The following is a 22,262-nucleotide window of genomic DNA, read 5'->3' on the forward strand; positions in this document are numbered from 1 at the left end:
GTTGTAGATGGGTCATATTCTGCATGGAGGTCAGAGACCAGTGGGATCTGTTCTGGGACCCCTATACTTCGTGATTTTTATAAATGACCTGCATGAGGAAGTGCAGGGATGGATTAGTAAATTTGCTGATGGCACATTGGTTGGGGGTGTTGTGGATAATGTTGAAAACTGTCAGAGGTTACAATGGGACATTGATAGGATGCAAAACTGGGCTGAGAAGTGGCAGATGGAGTTCAACCCAGATAAGTGTGAGGTGGTTCATTTTGGTAGGTCAAATGTGATGGCAGAATATAGCATTAATAGTAAGACTCTTGGCAGTGTGGAGGATCAGGGGGATCTTGGGGTCTGAGTCCATAGGACCCTCAAAGCCGTGAAGCAGGCTGACTTTGTGGTTAAGGTAGCATATGGTGAATTGGCCTTCATTAATCGTGAGATTGAGTTTAAGAGCTGAGAGGTAATGTTACAGCTTTATAGGACCCTGGTCAGACCCCACGGCATACTGGGCTCAATTCTGATCGCCTCACTACAGAAAGGACATGGAAACCATAGAAAGGGTGCAGAGGTGATTTCCAAGGATGCTGCCTGGATTGGGGAGCATGCCTTATGAGAACAGGTTGAGTGAACTCAGCCTTTTCTCCTTGGAATGACAGAGATTGAGAGGTGACCTGATAGAGGTGTACAAGATAATGAGAGGCATTGATCGTGTGGATAGTCAGAAGCTTTTTCCCAGGGCTGAAATGGCTAGCAGAAGAGGGCACAGTTTTAAGGTGCTTAGCAGTAGGTACAGAGGAGATGTCAGGGGTATTTTTTTTTTTTTTTTTTTTTTTAAAAACTACACAGAGTGGTGAGTGCGTGGAAAGGGCTGGCGGCAGCGGTGGAGGTGGATACGATAGGGTCTTTTAAGAGACTCCTGGATAGGTACATGGAGCTTAGAAAAATAGAGGGCTATGGGTATGCCCAGTTAGTTCTCGGGTCAGGACATGTTCGGTGCAGCTTTATGAGCTGAAGGGTCTGTATTGTGCTGTAGGTTTTCTATGTTTCTATGAAAATGAAAGATGAAGTTTTATTCATAGACAATCACTATAGAGTTGCAACTGTACAGTGCTGCATCCACAAATAGTTGGACTGACCAGTTATTATCTTTGTGAGTTAGAGCTAATTATCTCTCACACAGCTGTGTCTGTATGGGTTAACTAGTGATGACAGAATTGGTGCTTCTATTCATTTGTACTTCATATGCTTTGAAGGTAGCATGCAAAGAGTACTCTCCAGCTAGCATTAGACAATTGTTGTTACACAGTTGCTTTAAGGCCTGTAACAAAACAGACAGAGGATTGCAAGCAACTGGATGGAAACAAAGCTTCAACACATTTTGCACAATTGAGATCCATGAAGAATGAACTGCAGAGCGGTGTGAAGGACAACTTCTGCTCTGAGTAACAAACTGAAGACATATTGTGTTGGTTTCCATAGTATCCAAAGGAGAAAAGATTGTCCCAACTTCCATCGTAATCATACCAGAGAATTATTTTCTCTCTTGACCTACTGGTGTAGTGGCAGGTAAAATGCAAATAATGGAACTAAATATTTTTGAGAGATGATTGTAGAATCATAATCTGGAGGCCTCAGTATAACCTATTGGAGTGAACAATATCTCCCATTCTTAGTTATTATAAAATTGTTTCCTTTGCTATGCACATTGGTAAAGTGTATAAATCTTTTGCTGTACATCTGTGACTCTCCTGATGTCTTTTGTTTCACTAGTGCATAAGCTGCAGTATTGGTGTTATTGGGATTCACATTTGGAAGAACATTGCCATCTAGGTTTCAGACACAGGTTAAGATACAGGCAACTATTTGTTTCCGTAGATGCTGCTTGACCTGAGTTCTTCCAGTATTGTGTGTGTGTCTTGCTCAAAATACTGGTGTTGTTACTCATACCTCTAGGATTTGAAGGTAATAGCCTAACTAATCCATAGGTGCATGATATCCATATCAAAGTAGAATATCAGGTAGAACTAACCTGCATGAGTCATCCACATCTCAGCACAGTACCATATACCTGGCATTATAGCTCCAGAAATAACTACAACCTTTTATTTTTGTAGTAAGATATCAAGGAAACTCCAAGTCTTCTACATTTTGTGCAGATCTTGTATTAGCTTCTGTAGAAAGATGCAAAGTGATGTGACAAATGGCAGGTATTTTTCAGGATTAATTATAAGAGTGCATTGTTGTAAACATAGTGATGTACCTCACCAATAACCAACAATCACTTTCTAAATCTAAACTTAAATGACAGACTTCTGGCTTACTTATTTTTAAAAAAGTGAGGTCTAAATAAAAGGTCAAGCAGAATAATCAAATTGCTATATGCATTTGCAAGAGTAGAAATTATTCTGTGGGAAAATATGAGTTAGAAACTTTAAATGGTGCTTGCCCTCATTTCCTGGCCAAAAAATCTAGCTGTGCAATTCTGACATTCTCCAAAAGAAGCACCAAAGAAAATCCTTTGCAAGGAAACAGGAGAGCAACTTCCATGTGCAGAGGCAAACACATTCAAAACATATTATTTCTGGAGGCTTGATCACTTAATATTTATCATAATGTCTCACTACTACATATGGCTATGAAATATTTATCCTATAGAAGCACAAGAGAACCTTACTCATGTTTACTTTCCACAGGCCTTCTCCTACCCTTTTTTATTTAAGAAGTGCAGAGTGATCAGCAGCACTGGGGCTCCACAGGGGATGGTCTTGTCTCCCTTTCTCTTCACCATTTACACCTCAGACTTCAACTACTGCACAGAGTCTTGTCATCTTCAGAAGTTTTCGCATGACTCTGCCATAGTTGGATTTATCAGCAAGGGAGATGAGGCTGAGTACAGGGCTACGGTAGGAAACTTTGTCACATGGTGTGAGCAGAACTATCTGCAGCTTAATGTGAAAAAGACTAAGGAGCTGGTGGTAGACCTGAGGAGAGCTAAGGTACCAGTGACCCCTGTTTCCATCCAGGGGGTCAGTGTGGACATGGTGGAGGATTACAAATACCTGGGGATACGAATTGACAATAAACTGGACTGGTCAAAGAACACTGAGGCTGTCTACAAGAAGGGCCAGAGCCGTCTCTATTTCCTGAGGAGACTGAGGTCCTTTAACATCTGCCGGACGATGCTGAGGATGTTCTACGAGTCTGTGGTGGCCAGTGCTATCATGTTTGCTGTTGTGTGCTGGGGCAGCAGACTGAGGGTAGCAGACACCAACAGAATCAACAAACTTATTCATAAGGCCAGTGATGTTGTAGGGATGGAACTGGGCTCTCTGATGGTGGTGTCTGAAAAGAGGATGCTGTCCAAGTTGCATGCCATCTTGGACAATGTCTCCCATCCACTACATAATGTACTGGTTGGGCACAGGAGTACATTCAGCTAGAGACTCATTCCACTGAGATGCAAGACAGAGCGTCATAGGAAGTCATTCCTGCCTATGGCCATCAAAGTTTACAACTCCTCCCTTGGAGGGTCGGACACCCTGTGCCAGTGGGCTGGTCCTGGACTTATTTCTTGGCATAATTTACATATTACTATTTAACTATTTATGGTTTTATTACTATTTAGTTATTTATGGTGCAGCTGTAGCAGGGGCCAATCTCCCCCAGGATCAATAAAGTACGACTATGACTATTAAACAGCTGTAGCATGTGTGAGAGATTAAGATGCAGTACCGGGGGGGGGGAAAGAGGACAAACAGGACTGATGAGATTTTCTTTTGGTGTTTGAAATGGACTTAAATGGAGATTGGGGCTGAGAGGTAAAATGGATCAGCCGTGATGAAATGGCAGAGCAGACTCGATGGGCCAAATGGCCTAATTCTGCTCATGTGTCTTATGGTTTTAATGGACCGAGTGAGATTTTTTTGTGAGATGGAAGTCTCATTGTCTATGACAGCATTGCATTTCTGTAGAACAGCCACAACTTAATGCTCCACTGTTTCATCAGGGTCACGTATTGACACAAAATAATGAGAAGAACAGCAGACTAGACATTGGTCAAATTAGTGCACATTTTAAAGCACAAATCACACATAAAAGCAATGTAAACTGTGTTTATGATCACTTCCAAGTGCTTGATGCTATGCTTATTCGGAAATTTTGGTGCACAGTTTTGCACTTAATTCATATTAACATGACTTACATTTTCCAATGCCAATTGAGTACAAAATGACTAAGGTAATACAGTGTCCATTCGCTCCCTTGGTAACATAAATTGGAACATCTGGGTACCCATCATGACCTTCATTGACAGCTTACAAATGAAATAGGAGCACATTATGTTCACTGAGTCGTCAATTAAACCGTCTCTACTTTGAAAGTGATAACTTACACACAGCATCTGCCAGCCTTGGTTTACAGTGCTCAGAGTGACTGAAACCTTATGTTCCCTCGCTGACTCCAGCCTCTGTCACTGTACTCATCTCTGTCATCCATTCCTTGTGGTCATCTTGCACTCTGCAGTGTCGTGACACAGGACTGAAGCAGAACAAGCAGTTGTGCAGGAGGTTGAATGCACATGTAGGAGCACCAAGTTTTTACAGGGATCTGATTGTGCATTAATGTCCAGCAGATGTTGAGAAATTGAATTTAGAGAAATTCGATTTCTGGAAAAGTTTGTCCCAGATCAAAGATGCACAAAAATATTAGTTGCCCCAAATTGATGTAGTGGCAGGTTGAACACTTTATAAAGATTCAAACTGCACTAGTTAAACAACGTTAAAGGACAAATGACAGATGGAATTTAATGCAGACAAGCACGAGGTGTTGCACTTTGGTAGGACCAGTGAGGGTAGGTCTTATACCGAATAAGACCTAATGAGCAATGTGGGAATACAGGTCCATAATTCATTGGAAGTGGTGGCTCAGGTCAATAGGGTCATAAAGCTTTTGGAACATTGGCTTTCATAAATCAAAGTACTGAGTACAGGAAATGGGATGTTGTGTTGAAGTTGTACAACACTTGATTTGGAGAATTGTGTACACTTTTGGTCACCTCCCTACAGGAAAAATGTAGATAAGGTTGAAAGAGTACAGAGAAAATGTACAAGGATGTTGTCAGATCAGGAGGACCTGAATCAGAATTAGATTTAATATCACTGGCATATGTCACAAAATTTATATTTCCTTATAACCAGAGATACAAGGAAAGATTAGATACATTAGGACTTTATTCCTTAGAAAGTAGATGACTGAGGGGAGATTTGATAGAGGTTAACAAAATTATGAGTATGGATAGGGTAAATGCAAGTAGGCTTTTTCCACAGAGGCTGGGTGGAACTACAATTAGAGGTCATGGGTTAAGAGTGAAATGTGAAAAGTTTAAGGGGAACATGGGGGGGGGGGTAGAGAAACTTCTTCACTCAGAAGGTCGTGTGTGTGTGTATATAATGAGTTGCCAGTGCAAGTTACGCATCAAAACTCGATTTCAACTTTTGAGAAGTTTGGATAGGTACATGGAAGGTAGAGGTATGGAGGGCTATGATCCCATTGCAGATTGATGGGAGTAAGCAGCTTGAATGGTTTGATATGATTAAATGGGCCAAAAGGCCCATTTCTGTGCTGTGGTTTTCTATGACATTATGACTATGTAATAGTACTAAACCTCTGGAGTGGAACCCAGAATGGTTAAACATGGAATTCCAAGATATAAATTCCCCAATATATAGTGCTGGGAGAAGACAGCAAGCTTTGTGGAAGACCCAGTGTGTGAAGTCCCAGTTTGCTGAGCCAGTGGTCCTCCAATTATGCTTTTACAATCTGTAGAAATGTCTTAAAGACCTGCTCTTTACTGGTGGTCTTGCACACATAACTGAACACTTTGCAGGTGATTTCCAGACAAACAACCTGCTGGAACTCAGTGGATCAAGCAGCATCTATAGGAGGAAAGGACTTTTTACCATTTTAAGTCCAAACCCTGCATCAGACAGTGTGTTGATCCAGATTCCAGCATCTAGAGTCTCTTGTGGTTCCATTGTACTCCTTCACTGAAGTCTCTTCAGGTGATGCTGACTTCCATGAAGTTTTCCTCTTCTCTCTGCTGGGAGTTCTGTGAGACCATTTGGGATTGCTCTTTGCCTCTTTGACTACATGGTTTCCAAGACTCACTACTACAGCTGCATGTCCTTTCTCAGTGCTTCTTTTCACTACAATCACCCATCCAAATGGCTTCCAGCTCAGTTTCCAAGCCTCCCAGTTTGGTCCCAATCAGGATCACAGGTATATGCTTTCAATTCACCATCACTCCAAATGATCTCACTTTTTGTATCCACTGCTCTACCACCTAAGCCAGCCCATTGCTGGGTTTTAACACAAAATATTGACAAATCTTTCCCAATTTACCCCACTGCTGCTCGACCCACTGAATTCCTCCCATAAGATTGTTGTTCTAGATTCCAGCATCTTGTGCTTGTGTCTCTATATCATTGAGTGCTACTGTCCATCTCTGAATTCCTTAGAAGGAACATGGGTGGGTTTGTGCTACCAGAAGTAGCAATCTTGAACTTTCCATTATTTTTTTAATTGATTCATGCAACTCAAGTATATAACACCATTCTAAACACATTCCAGGTACCAAGATTACATCTAGCAAATAATGATAAAAGGTTATGGAAATTTAAAATTTTAACACCATGTCAAAATATTGTGCAACTTGGATTGCAACTTGGATTTAAAAGCCAAGACTGATAAGTCTATAAAACAAATCATATTTAGTAAGTTTCCACATTTCAAAGGAGGACATTACAAAAATATTCCAGCCATTTTTGCAATGCAAATCAATACTGGATATACATTCTGAAAACTTTGAATGAGAATGCCACACCCTGTAGCACCTAGTTCTAATGAGGTTTTCATAAACCAATCTCTTACAAGTTTGAAATGATCTATTCTTATGTGTGAAAATGTACACATAAGAATACGCATCTGTAACAAAATGGAAACTGTACTGTACCAGAGTGCTTTGCTACAAGTGTGTGCAACATTATGTTTTGTAATTTCTAAAACACTAAAGAATATACTGTTTTGAGATGATTACATGTAAGAGACGAAGAGAATAAATGGCCAACAACTGGACAGATTAACATTTGGACATCTGGTTTCTATCTCACTAAAGATGGGAATGATGTTGATGCTATCTACCACCTTTATCAACCTTTCACCCTTCCTCATTCCCCAAATTAGCTCTATGAATGACTGTACTGCACATCTTTAGAATTCTACATCACGTAACAATATTCAGAGTAAACTAAGTGAATTTAAACATTCTGTGCCAGAAGAATAAAATATCAGTGAATATGCTAACCTAACTAACAAATATAATTAGACAGATATATCAGTGTGACTCTAAAAAGAACATTAACAGATTTCTTTAAAGGAAACTCGACACCAGAGACACCACCTATTAATGCTAAGGTCAGGATCCATTTTTTTCTGCTACAGTCTCAGCAAACTTACATCTGTAACTTTGTGCTATATTTACAATTACATTAATTACACATGAAGTTTCAACAATGAGCAGAGGGTAATTTTCAAGTTGATGCTACATTTCTTTTGGAACACCAAACTAAAAATACATCAAGTTAACAACAGTGTGAAACAGGAAAATACCTAACATTTATATAATCAGCCACAATTTTGTGTTATCTTACCACTGGAACCATCATTTAATTTTTCATTTTCCCCCAGCAGTACATTTTGATTTTGCAGTATTGAATATATTAATTTTACATGGAGGTGAATTTAGGAATCACAAAGCTCATACAATATCTGAGTGTTTTCATACTTTGAATGTCAACCTCTGAAAATGACAGCATTTGAAAAAGAGATCAAAAGCAAGAATGTTTAAAAAAAATATGATGATTCCACACAAGTCTGACCCGTATACAAAAGCAGTAGTGAACAGCAAAAACACAACACCATTGTTATATTTGTAAACAAAAAGGTGTTTTGGTAGCCCAAAACACTACAAGTTTGAACTGATCTTGATGGAACTGTCCCCTGTATTACAACACTTTTTTAATTGAATTATGTAACTCAAGTATAATATCACCATTCAAAACATTCCAGGTACCAAGATTACATCTAGCAAATAAAGGTTGAAACTTCATGAGTAATAAAGGGTGAAAAGTTCATTAGTTCCAAGGGTTTAGATGGGGCAGAGTTTGTTAAGTGTGTCCAGGATGGATTCCTGTCACAGTATGTTGACAGGCCGACTAGGGGGAATACCATACTAGATCTAGTACTAGGTAATGGACCGGGTCAGGTCACAGATCTCTCAGTGGGTGAGCATCTGGGGGACAGTGACCACTGCTCCCTGGCCTTTAGAATTATCATGGAAAAGGATAGAAGAGAGGACAGGAAAATTTTTAATTGGGGAAGGGCAAATTATGAGGCTATAAGGCTAGAACTTGCAGGTGTGAAATGGGATGATGTTTTTGCAGGGAAATGTACTATGGACATGTGGTCGATGTTTAGAGATCTCTTGCAGAATGTTAGGGATAAATTTGTCCCGGTGAGGAAGATAAAGAATGGTAGGGTGAAGGAACCATGGGTGACAGGTGAGGTGGAAAATCTAGTCAGGTGGAAGAAGGCAGCATACATGAGGTTTAGGAAGCAAGGATCAGATGGGTCTATTGAGAAATATAGGGAAGCAAGAAAGGAGCTTAAGAAGGGGCTAAGAAGAGCAAGAAGGGGGCATGAGAAGGCCTTGGTGAGTAGGGTAAAGGAAAACCCCAAGGCATTCTTCAATTATGTGAAGAAAAAAGGATGACAGGAGTGAATGTAGGACCGATTAGAGATAAAGGTGGGAAGATGTGCCTGGAGGCTGTGGAAGTGAGCGAGGTCCTCAATGAATACTTCTCTTCGGTATTCACCAATGAGAGGGAACTTGATGATGGTGAGGACAATATGAGTGAGGTTGATATTCTAGAGCATGTTGATATTAAGGGAGAGGAGGTGTTGGAGTTGTTAAAATACATTAGGACGGATAAGTCCCCGGGGCCTGATGGAATATTCCTCAGGCTGCTCCACAAGGTGAGGGAAGAGATTGCTGAGCCTGTGGCCAGGATCTTTATGTCCTCTTTGTCCACGGGAATGGTACCGGAGGATTGGAGGGAGGCGAATATTGTCCCCTTGTTCAAAAAAGGTAGTAGGGATAGTCTGGGTAATTATAGACCAGTGAGCTTTACGTCTGTGGTGGGAAAGCTGTTGGAAAAGATTCTTACAGATAGGATCTCTGGGCATTTAGAGAATCATGGTCTGATCAGGGACAGTCAGCATGGCTTTGTGAAGGGCAGATCATGTTTAACAAGCCTGATAGAGTTCTTTGAGGTGGTGACCAGACATATAGATGAGGGTAGTGCAGTGGATGTGATCTATATGAATTTTAGTAAGGCATTTGACAAGGTTCCACACGGTAGGCTTATTCAGAAAGTCAGAAGGCATGGGATCCAGGGAAGTTTGGCCAGGTGGATTCAGAATTGGCTTGTCATCAGAAAGCAGAGGGTAGTGGTGGAGGGAGTACATTCAGTTTGGAGGGTTGTGACTAGTGGCGTCCACACAGGGATCTGTTCTGGGACATCTACTTTTCAGGATTTTTATTAATGACCTGGATGTGGGGGTAGAAGGGTGGGTTGGCAAGTTTACAGACGACACAAAGGTTGGTGGTGTTGTAGGTAGTGTAGAGGATTATCAAAGATTGCAGAGAGACATTGATAGGATGCAGAAGTGGGCTGAGAAGTAGCAGATGGAGTTCAACCCAGAGAAGTGTGAAGTGGTACACTTTAGAAGGACAAACTCCAAAGCAGAGTACAAAGTAAATGGCAGGATACTTGGTAGTGTGGAGGAGCAGAGGGATCTGGGGGTACATGTCCACAGATCCCTGAAAGTTGCCTCACAAGTAGATAGGATAGTTAAGAAAGCTTATGGGGTGTTAGCTTTCATAAGTCGAGGGATGGAGTTTAAGAGTCACGATGTAATGATGCAGTTCTATAAAACTCTGGTTAGGCCACACTTGGAGAACTGTGTCCAGTTCTGGTTGCCTCACGATAGGAAGGATGTGGAAGCATTGGAAAGGGGACAGAAGAGATTTACCAGGATGCTGCCTGGTTTAGAGAGTATGCATTATGGTCAGAGATTAAGGGAGCTAAGGCTTTACTCTTTGGAGAGAAGGAGGATGAGAGGAGACATGATAGAGGCGTACAAGATAATAAGAGGAATAGATAGAGTGGATAGCCAGCATCTTTTCCCCAGGGCACCACTGCTCAATACAAGAGGACATGGCTTTAAGGTAAGGGGTGGGAAGTTCAAGGGAGATATTAGAGGAAGGTTTTTACTCAGAGTGGTTGGTGCATGGAATGCACTGCCTGAGTCAGTGGTGGAGGCAGATACACTAGTGAAGTTTAAGAGACTACTGGACAGGTATATGGAGGAATTTAAGGTGGGGGCTTATATGGGAGGCAGGGTTTGAGGGTCAGTACAACATTGTGGGCCAAAGGGCCTGAACTGTGCTGTACTATTCTATGTTGTATGTTCTAACACTGCACTGTTTATTATAGATTATGTTGCAAGGCATTACATAAATTCTAATTGGAGTCAGTTTCATCTGCTCTCATAGCAAGGCTTCCCATTTTTCAGATCTGCTGGGTCTCTCAATAGCATAAATGAAGCACCTATTGAATCCTTAAAAGGCTTACTCTAAGCTTGCATCATGTAATCAATACCCTTCGAATACAAGAGGGAAATATCACTACATGCTTTTCTCCAACAGTCCAAGATAATTGGCCCCTAATTTGCAATGTGCTGTAGTTGAATGCATATCTGCAATAAGTAATGACATTTTTTAAATTAAAACTTACAGAATAGCAAACATGATTCCATTTAATTCAAACCTATTATGTTCCTTAAGGAGCTCTTATTTTCTACTTGGCTGCTTTAGAATAAAACGTACATGTTTTATTTTTGCTTACTGGAAATGTTTCTGATATATATTTAATTTTCTACCTTCAGTATTCTTGTACATGGTGGAATAGTTTTGATCTAAACAGAAAATGAGTACAATTAACTCATTTCTATTTTCAGGTATATTGCTTAGAACAGAAACTGATAAGGGAATAATAGAAAGATATGGGTTCTTCAAATTTTATATTTTTCATTTCTCCTTTGTAGCACCCTTTTTTGACCCCATGAGTTACATAAGAACATAAGAAATAGGAGCAGGAGTAGGCCATCTGGCCCATTGAGCCTGCCCCACCATTCAATAAGATCATGGCTGATCTGTCCATAAACTCAGCTTCATCTACCTGCCTTTTCCCCACAACCCTTAATTCCCTTACTATGTGAGGATGTTGAGGCTTTGGAGAGGGTGCAGAAGTTTACTAGGACGGTGCCTGGATTTGAGGGCATTTGCTATAACGAGAGGTTCGACAAACTTAAGTGACTTCCTCTGGAGCAGATGAGGAAGGGGGGGGGGGGGGAGGGCGAGATCTGACAGAGAATTATAAGTTTATGGGAGGTATAGATAGAGCAGACGGTCTCCTTTTCCCAGGGTTGAAATGTCTAATACCAGAATGCATGCATTTAAAGTGAGAGGGGGTAATTTTGAAGATGTTCTAAGTTTTTTTTTTAAAGTAGAGAGTCGTGGGTGCATGGAATGCACTGCCTGGGGTGGTGGTAGAGAAAGATACAGTAGGAACTTTTAACAAATATTTAGATAGGCATATGAATGTGAAGAAAATGGAGGGTTATGGACATTGTGTGGGCTAAAGGATTAGTTTAGTTGACCATTCAGCTAGAAATTATTTTTGAGTTCAGCACATCACTGTGGGCCAAAGGGTCTGCCCTGTGCTGTACTATTCTAGGGTCTGTGGAGCAAATTCCCAGGAGTTGGCCCTTACCAGTTCAAAGCTTGGCCACCAACAGTCAACAGAGCTAGAGATCACAATTTGAGAAGCACAGATACTTCAGAGGAAGTGTGTCCTGTCGAAGATTGTAGAGGCAGAGATGGGACAGCTCATAGAGACTGGTGGTAGGGGTGGGAAAGGGACTTGCTGGTGAGCAAACAAGTTGAAGTAGGGCAGAGGGAAGAAAATGTGGCCTCAGTGATGGCACTGATGAGAGATCAAAAGCTGAACTCTTCAGTTCTAGCTTGTATGTCCCAAGCTCTGTGCCGGCCTAGATCATCACTGAATGATTTCAATATCAATCTGAAGTACTCAGTGGATCTCTCAAATTAGTGTTTAGTCAACTTGATTCATTCCGCACAATACCAAGCAATAGCTTTGAACACTGGATACAGAAAAGAAAATAGAGCCAGGGAAATTCAGTCATCAGTGTTGAAGACTAGTACTCTAGAGTCTAGAATTAACTGTGCCATTGGCAATTTGTTCAAGTTACAAGTACAATACTTATATTAACCCCATCAATATGGAAAATTCCCCAGGTATATTCAGCTTATTAAACACACAGCAGATTGAATCTAATTTAAGTCCATCAGTCTTCTCTTGGTCATCAGCAAGAGTTAGAAGATGTAGTTGAAAATGATTTCAGCTAGCACTTATTCACCAATAACCTGTTCACTGATACCAGGTTAATTCTATCAGGATGACTGGATTCCAAATCTTAAAGTAAAAGGCTGAATGCCTGGGGTGAAGAGTGTGAATCTCTTCATCAACACAGTGTTTAGGCTTCTGTGGTGTTAAAGAACAATAAATCTGAAAAATGGAGGCCCACCAGCTGAAGTTAAATTTAAAACAGAAGAATACTGCCCAGGAACAGGCTCTTAAGCCCATGATGTTTGTTCCAACCATGATGCCAATTTAAAATGCATATTTGTATACCTGAAGTCTATGTCCTTCCATCCTCTGCACATTGACATGCCTGCTTGAATGCCTCCTAAACATTCCTGTTCTATCAACTTCCAAAGGCAATGTATTCTAGGCACCTACCAGTACAGAGAAAACAATCCAGGTCTGTAAAATCTCTCTGACAGGTTAATACTCTCCAATTCAGACCACATAATAGAGTCATAGAACACCACAACACAAGCAAGCCCTTTGGCCCATCTACCCCATACCAAACCATTAATCTGCCTAGTTCAATTGACTTGCAGCCAAACATTAGCTCTCCATACCCTTCCATCCATGCACTTATGCACATTTCTCTGAAATGTTGAATTCATCCATCACATCCACCAGAGGCTCATCCCACACTCACCATCCTCTGAGTGAAGATGTTTCACCTCAAGTTCTCCATAAACCATAAGATCATAGATTATAGCAGCAGAACTAGGCCATTTGGTCCATCAAGTCTGATCCACCATTTAATTATGGCTGATCCATATTTCCTCTCAACTCCAGTCTCCTGCCTTCCCCGCATATCCCTTCATGCCCTGACGAATCAAGAATCTATCAACATCTGCCTTAAATATACATATAGACTTGACCTCCACAGTTGCCTATGGCAAAGAATTCCACAGCTTCACCACTCTCTGGCGAAAATTCTTCTTCATCTCCATTCTAAAAGGACATCCCTCTGAGGCAGTGCCCTTTGGTCTTAGCTACTCCCACCATTGGAAACGTCCTCTCCAAATCCACTCTATCAAGGCTTTTCACCATTTGATAAGTTTCAATTAGGTCACCCCTCATTCTTCTGAATCCCAGTGAACACAGACCCAAAGCCGTCAAATGCTCTTCATGTGACAAGATGTTTAATCTTGGAAACATTTTCATGAACCTCCTTTGAACCCTCTCCAGTTTCAGCACATAAATTTCTAATATAAGCAACCCAAAACTGCTCCAAGTGAGGGCTCACCAGAGCTTTATAAAGTTTCAACATTACATCCTCGCTATTATATAATGAATGCTAGCATCGCACTTTCCTTCCTCAACCCTACAAATTAACATGTAGGGAATCCTGCACAAGGACTCCCAAGACCCTTTGCTTCTCAGATTTGTGTATTTTCTCCTCATATATAAAAGTATAGCCTTTCATTTCTTCCCGACACTGTATTCCATCTGACACTTTTCCCATTCTCTTTTAATCTTAGTCCTTCGGTAGCCTTTCTACCTCTTCAAAACTACCTGCCCCTCCATCTATATTCGTATCATCTACAAACTTTGTAACAAAGCCACCTATACCATCATCCAAATCATTGACATATAATGTAAAAAGAATAGGTCACAATACAGAACCCTTCCTAACTGTGCCTTTCAAATTGCTTTCAGAAATTCAATTCCTTCCTGCTCTGCTGTCATCCCTGCCAGTGTCCTTTTCCAGTCAGTTCTGGCCAACTCCTCTCTCATGTCTCTATAATTCCCTTCACCTACTATAATCCTGATACATATGACTTTAGCTTCTGCTTCTCTGAATTCACTCTGAAATTTATATTATGATCACTGACCCCCTCAGGGTTCATTAACCTTAAGCTTTCTAAATAATTCCGGTTCATTGTATAACAAACAATCCAGAACAACTGATCCTCTACCGGGCTCAACCATGAGCTGTTCTTGAAAGCTATCAGGTAGGCATTCTAGAAATTTCCCCTCATGGAATTCAGCACCAACCTGATTTTCCCAATCTACATGCATAATGAAAACCCCATGATTATTGTAACATTGGCATGCATTTTCTATCTCCTGCTGTTAACTTGTAGACTACATCCTTGCTACTGTTTGTGGGTCTGTATACAACTTCCATCAGGGTCTTTTTGCTCTTGCAGTTCCTTAGCTCTATCCACAATGATTCAACACCTTCCGACCTTCTTTCTTCTTTCTAGTGATTTGATTTCATTTTATAAACCAACAGAGCAATGCCATCCCCTCTGCCTTCCTGCCTGTCCTTTTGATACAATGTGTATCTTTGGACATTAGCTCACTGCTGCACTGCTATAATCTTCTTTCAATCATGATTCAGTGATGCCTATAATCGTTATACATGCCAATCTGTAACTGTGCTACAAGTTCATCAATCTTATTCTGTATATTGTGTGCATTCAAATTTAACAACTTCAGTTCTGTACTTATCTTCAATTTTGTCCACATTTACATTGCAACTCATCCTGTTGACTGCAATTTTACCCCATCATCAGCTTCTCCTTGCTAGGAATCTCACTACATATTGCCTCTGTTTGTAAACCAACTAATTCATCTTTAGCACTATCACTCTGGTTCCCACACCCCTGTCAAATTAGTTTAAGCTGACCCAAACAACTCTAGTCAACCTGCCCACAAGGACAAGGACCTGCCCCTCGGGTTCAGATGTAACCTGTCCCTTTTGTACCGGTCATACCTTCCCCAGAAGAGATCCCAATGATCCATAAACCTGAAACCCTGCCCCCTACACCAGTTCCTCAGCCATGCATTCTTCTACCAAATCATCCTACTCTTACCCCCACTGGCATGTGGCACAGACAGAAATCCAGAGATTACTATCCTGGATTCTCAGTTTTCCAGTACACCTTTGGATTGTTGGAGGAAACCAGAGCACCCGGAGGAAACCCATGCGGTCATTGGACAGAATGTACAAATTCCTCACAGGTAGTGGTGAGAATTGAACCTGGGTCACCTCAACTGTAAAACATTGTGCTAACTACTACTCTATTGTGCTGCCCCAGTACCACACAATGCCAAGGACATAGTAGGTTCCTAACAGCAAGCAAAACCTCTGTACACCACTTGAAGAGGCTCTCACTGTGCATTCCTCCCTGCTTCGAGTACTGTGTGAATCTAGACTGGGCCAAATTAAACATTTAACTACACAAATGGTAAAACCATTCATTACAAAGAGGCTCAATGTTATTACACTAAGACTGTTCAATGCTCCAAGACAACCCTCCAAAGTGGATCTACAGTCCAGAGACCTCACTATCATAAACAATGAGGTGATTTATTCCACCACCGCCTGACTTGTAATATCTCAAACCCATAAAGACAAACTTCCCCAAAGGTTTCGCTCTACCCTCATCTTTAACCCATAACTTTCATTACCTTCCTTGTGTTCATCTTTTGTCATCTCCAGGTATATTGTGTTTACGACATCTTGCTTTCTAGGCTATTCCCAAAATACTAACTCAACTTTCTATCATGAGATATTATTAGACATAGTCGTGCAGATCCTGCTCCTGCCTTTCATATCACTTGACCGCTCTATAAATATAAATTACTTCCTAATCTTCAAATTCTGTCTCTCCTAATAATTGAATATGATCCAGGAACTATAAAAGATTATTTTTTTATGTACTCAAAATACATATGTTAAACATTCTAGTCAATAGCTTCAAAGTAGTGAAGTTAATTATATAACTCCAAACAGGAACTTAATAATAGCAAAGAGAAGAATTGTGAACACGAGATGGTGACAAGCAACTCTGGAGAATCATTGTTATATTAAAACTATAATTGTTGAAATTTGAACTAAACCCGCACATTACTGGGAATGCACAGAGTAAATGGAAATAAATAATGCAAGTTTACAACCTCAAGCAGCAACCTTGAACAGAGCTCATGTTTTTATCTTATTAATGTAAATATACCTGTATCTCATGTCTCCTGTTTATGGGTTTTAAAATATTTCAACACCGGCAGATGTATTGGAATGCAGAACACCTGACAAAAATGTAATAGATACTGCCTAGTCCACCAGAGGTAAAGGCATCCCCACCAGCAACCTCATCTACAAGGAGCACTGTCGCAAGAAAGCAGCATGTATCATCCAGGACACTCACTATCTAGGCTCTGCACTCTTCTCACTATTGCCTTTGAGACGGAGGTACTGGAGCCTTGGGACCCACACCACCAATTTCAGGAACACCCATCAACCATCATACTCCTGAACTAGGGGTGGATAACTTCACTGACCACAGCACTGAAATAATTCCACAACCTTTGATTCACTTTCAAGGATTCTACAACTCATGATATCAATATTTATTACATTTTTCTATTTGCACAATTTGTCTTACAACATTTGGCTATCTTTGTGTGCAGTTTTTCACTGATTCTATTGTGTTTCTCTATATTTTCCATGACTGCCCACAGGAAAATGAATCTGTTTAATATATAGCAACATACATATACTTCAATAACAAATTTACTTTAAACTTTGATTTCACCATAGATCTACATTGTAGGATGATCCTAGAACAGAAACAAAGTAGTTGATGAAAGAAGCACAAACCTCAAAACTCATTCAGACTCTTTTTTTATCCTTGTGCTCAAAGAACAGGAGAAGACTGAGCAGATTAAACATTAAAACAACTGACCAGGTCTTATTAAGGTTAAAATTACCATAATGCTAGCTTGTCCACATTTCCAATGTAGGCTTGGGGATGGAATTCAGATCAGCATGTGATTTGTCAGAAAAATAATTAGTCTCAATAACATGATCAGCACTTAACCTTCTGAACTGACAATCTGCTGAAATGGGGACTGAAATCTAATCAATGTTCCATGTTTTAATCTGCTGAATGCTTAACTGATAAACTAATCAACACAATTATAAGCAGAAGCACTAATCAGAACACTTATCTCTTCAAATATGTTTTGGGAATAAGCTTATAAAGGAAAATCAAATAATCCAGACAAAGTTTAGTTCCGAGCAAAGGGACTGCAGCTGGACAGTTTCTATTTATTAGTTGTTGACAGACAGGGCTGTACCAGATGATTATTCACAGGACCCCCAGCTCAAGGGTAACTTAAATTGCAGTGGAGACAGATCATCATAGATCATTGATTAGGCCATTAAACATGATGATATCCTGGCCAGGATGATTGGAGGAGTCACCATGCTTAATGAGATGTACCAGCTTAGGGAATGAGATACAGCTGCAATTTTTATTACATTGTTAGATTCTACGTTGTAAGTGGAATGGCAGGTCAAATGAATCATGTCCAGCAATTGAGGAAAGCTTGGCTTTATCTAAAGATCTGGAACCGTATAGTGAGAATGAATAAATATTAGATAGGGACCATGTTGTGATGTCAAACTATCGTTGTTCTGGGTCAATAGAGCAATACGGTGCAGAAATGAAACCTTTCAGTCCATCTTAACCACTAATTCATTTCATAGCATAAAATAGTACAGCACAGTACAGGCCCTTCGGTCCACAATATTGTGCTGACCCTTAAACCCCCACCTTAAATTCCTCCATATACCTGTCTAGTAGTCTCTTAAATTTCACTAGTGTATCTGCCTCCACCACTGACTCAGGCAGTGCATTCTACACACCAACCAATCACTGAGTAAAAAACCTTCCTCTAATATCCCCCTTGAACTTCCCACCCCTTACCTTAAAGCCATGTCCTCTTGTATTGAGCAGTGGTGCCCTGGGGAAGAGGCACTAGCTGTCCACTCTATCTATTCCTCTTAATATTTTGTATAACTCTATCATGTCTCCTCTCATCCTCCTTTTTTCCAAAGAGTAAAGCCCTAGCTCCCTTAATCTCTGATCATAATGCATACTCTCTAAACCAAGCAGCATCCTGGTAAATCTCCTCTGTACCCTTTCCAATGCTTCCACATCCTTCCTATAGTGAGGTGACTAGAACCAGACACAGTACTCCAAGTGTGGCCTAACCAGAGTTTTATAGAGCTGCATCGTTACCTTGCGACTCTTAAACTCTATCCCTCGACTTATGAAAGCTAACACTCCATAAGCTTTCTTAACTACCATATCTACTTGTGAGGCAACTTTCAGGAACCTGTGGACATGTACCCCCAGATCCCTCTGCTCCTCCACACTACCAAGTATCCTGCCATTTACTTTGTACTCTGCCTTGGAGTTTGTCCTTCCAAAGTGTACCACCTCACACTTCTCTGAGTTGAACTCCATCTGCCACTTCTCAGCCCACTTCTGCATCCTATCAATGTCTCTCTGCAATCTTCGACAATCCTCTACACCACCAACCTTCGTGTCATCTACAAACCTGCCAACCCACACTCTACCCCCACATCCAGGTTGTTAATAAAAATCACGAAAAGTAGAGGTCCCAGAACCGATCCTTGTGGAACACCGCTAGTCACAAACCTCCAATCCGAGTGTACTCCCTCCACCATGACCCTCTGCCTTCCGCAGGCAAGCCAATTCTGAACCCACCTGGCCAAACTTCCCTGGATCCCATGCCTTCTGACTTTCTGAATAAGCCTACTGTGTGGAATCTTGTCAAATGCCTTACTAAAATCCATGGAGATCACATGCACTGCACTATATTAATAAGGCTACATTAATCTTATTTTTTTAATTTTCCCCACATTCTCATCTACTCTCCCCAGATTTTATCAACTATTTAACACGCTAGGAACAGTTTACAATGGCCAATTAACATACTGACCTGCACTCATTTTAGACTTTGTGGGAAACTACAGCACCCATAGGGATCCCATGAGGTGACAGTGAGCATGTGCAAACTCCAGGAGGAGAGCACTTGAGGTCAGGGTTAAATCCAGATCTCCAGTGTTATAAAAGCTGTGCCCAAGACTGGCAGTGAAATCTAATGCATAAGATGTACACTTTGTGCACTCAAATGGATTGAAATGATGGGTCCATCCTACACAATGGATTTATAATGATCTATTGGCCTAATGATCTAACAACACATTATTGAGCAATAGTTCAGTGGCCAAAGATAGACAATGATGGACAACTGCTTCAATTCCTTCTATAATTATTCTGTAAGTTAATGGAATACAGTCAGAAGAGCAGAGCTGATTTTTGAGTAGGTTTCATCAGCTACTCCTGGGATCGACTCCCAGGTAAGGTAATATGATGAAATGTCTGCAAGCTAATTGCCACACTTGGCAAAGACTGCAACATCAAACAGTATTCACTCTTATACCTCCTCTCAAGCTATTCAATCTATTCCTAATAGGAAATACCTTTCTACTCTAAGACGGACTACCCTTTACCAGTTCTGCATGCAACGAGATCATTTATATTTCACCCTGGTCTTACTGAAGCCATCTCTACTCAATTGCAGCGTAGCTCTAAGCTGACCAGTGCTGCAGATATACTCATACCTAAAAGAACAATATTCCACTCCACTTGGCCAAGAATATATAATCCTTTACAACCCAATAAAAGATCGCAAAAGTGACATGATAAATGGATCCTATTTCAGGAATGCAATTGTATTTAGTACAAGATACAGCCTTTATCTACAGCTGTTCATGAGCACTGCGTTTGAAATTTGCAGTTTTGTAATGGCAACCACAGGCTGAAATCATTGTACTTATTTTCTTGCCCAGATAATAAACCTGTGAAAAATGACTGCAGTCTCAATCTAAATAGACCTTATTTTTCTCTTGTCTACAATGATGAAATTAACAATCTGTGTCTTGCCAAGATCCATTACATTTCATTCAGCATTTCACCTGTAAGTTAAAACTGGCCATCCCTGCAAGTTGACAATAGGCTATTCAGCCCATCTATGTCATTGTGACACAAAAAGCAATGTTCAGTGGCTTCTTATTCTCTGAAAGTAAGACAAAGGGAAAAACAGATATTATTGGAAGCACTCAACAGATCTGAAAATGAAAGTAGGTTTATGTGTGAACATGCCAGGCCACTGGATTTCACACGTGACTATAAATAGTAGATATCTCAGCGATCCAGAAGATCTGTCACTAGTTGTAACAGAACTCTAGGGGAGGACGGAAGTATGGAAAATCAGGCCATGGAGTAGAGTGGAAGTTTTTTTTTTAAAAAAGGAACCATAACAAAAAGGGATGCCAGAGAACACTGTCTGTAGATGAGCTGAAGGTGGAAGAAAAGATGGAAATTGAGGACTAGCAATGAGACAATGTGAGTACAGCACCAGACAGTAATTTTGCTGCATAGGATGGCAGGAACACACACCAGTTATCATTACCGCACTGAACATCATCCATTTACCAACCAGCCCAACACAGCCCTACCTCCTTCACACTACCATCAGTCATCAGTTAAAGGCTTGAAAATAATGAAATGAAGAGTTATCACCCAACAACTAGAAATGGGGAAACACAGGAAAATAGTGCGTGTATATCTAATACTATCTAATTTTTAAAGAGTGAAATCTTGACAATATTCATTGGTTCAAACAGACCCCTCACCTGTGATTTCAGCAAAAAGAGAGGCAGGTCAGGATGCCCCTTCCGTAAAGTCTTTGCCAAGGAATTCTTCTCCTGCACATATGCAAGATTTTAAAGAAAGGAACCTTCTTAAACAGATATATTTATTCATATATATAAATAGAAATATATAAGAATAAAACAGTTCTTTAGGTCAGTGAACTAGTTAAGTACATCATTTGTTTTCACCTTGAGCAATAGAGCACAAAATTTTTAAGCACAGTTTTATGGTAAGATTACTTCTGAAATATCTGATTAATTTAAAAGTTTGCTGATTCTGGATAAGTTTGCAAAACAACCAAAGAGGTGGATAATGAGAAAGTAATCAGCACCATTTTGTCAGAATGTTTTTGGAAGATGTTTTACAAAACAGTAATTATGGCCAATACCAAGTCAGCTGATGAGCAGGTGTGGTGGGTATATAATTATGCAAACAGTCTGCTGCACAACCTAATTACTGAGAGAACGAACTATATATAAAAAAATAGAGAAACCAAAATGCGATTACAGCAACTTCTATTACCATCAGGATAACTTTGCTAAAAGGATAAAGTAATTCAATTCAATTCCAATGCAGGACTATCCAATCATCTCCATTTTGTCAGGGAGCAACCTTCAAAAGATTTTACAGAACATGCAGTACTGAAGTGCTCTATTTATCTCAAACAGCTTGTGTCTGAAACTCCTCCATAGGTGAATCTTTACCTGTCTCTTTTCCCCCATAAATGCTTGGAAAATTTTCATATGATGCATTTTCTCCAGATCTGTACACAGAATCATATTAATGGATAGATTATGATAAGAATTATTTAGGTGTGATCATTTAAAGAAGTTTCTGAGTTTAGCATTTGATCTTCAATCAAAATTAAAGAGGCATTAGTTGCCAATAATGAAAAAATAATTGTTTTTTGCTGAAGCCAAAGCTTTATTATGTCAAATTCACTTTGCCTAATTGTTGGGGTTGAAGGTTCACACCCTCCTTCATTACTCACTTCAGGATGCCAGAATAAAATATTAAATTGCTCTTTCCAATTATATTCTTGTGGGCAGAAGTGATACCTAATTTATTGAACGGAGTCATGGATATTCAGTGAAGCCCACTCTGCCCA

This window comes from Mobula birostris, chromosome 1 (assembly GCF_030028105.1).
Source record: "Mobula birostris isolate sMobBir1 chromosome 1, sMobBir1.hap1, whole genome shotgun sequence".
NCBI classification, from domain to species: domain Eukaryota; kingdom Metazoa; phylum Chordata; class Chondrichthyes; order Myliobatiformes; family Myliobatidae; genus Mobula; species Mobula birostris.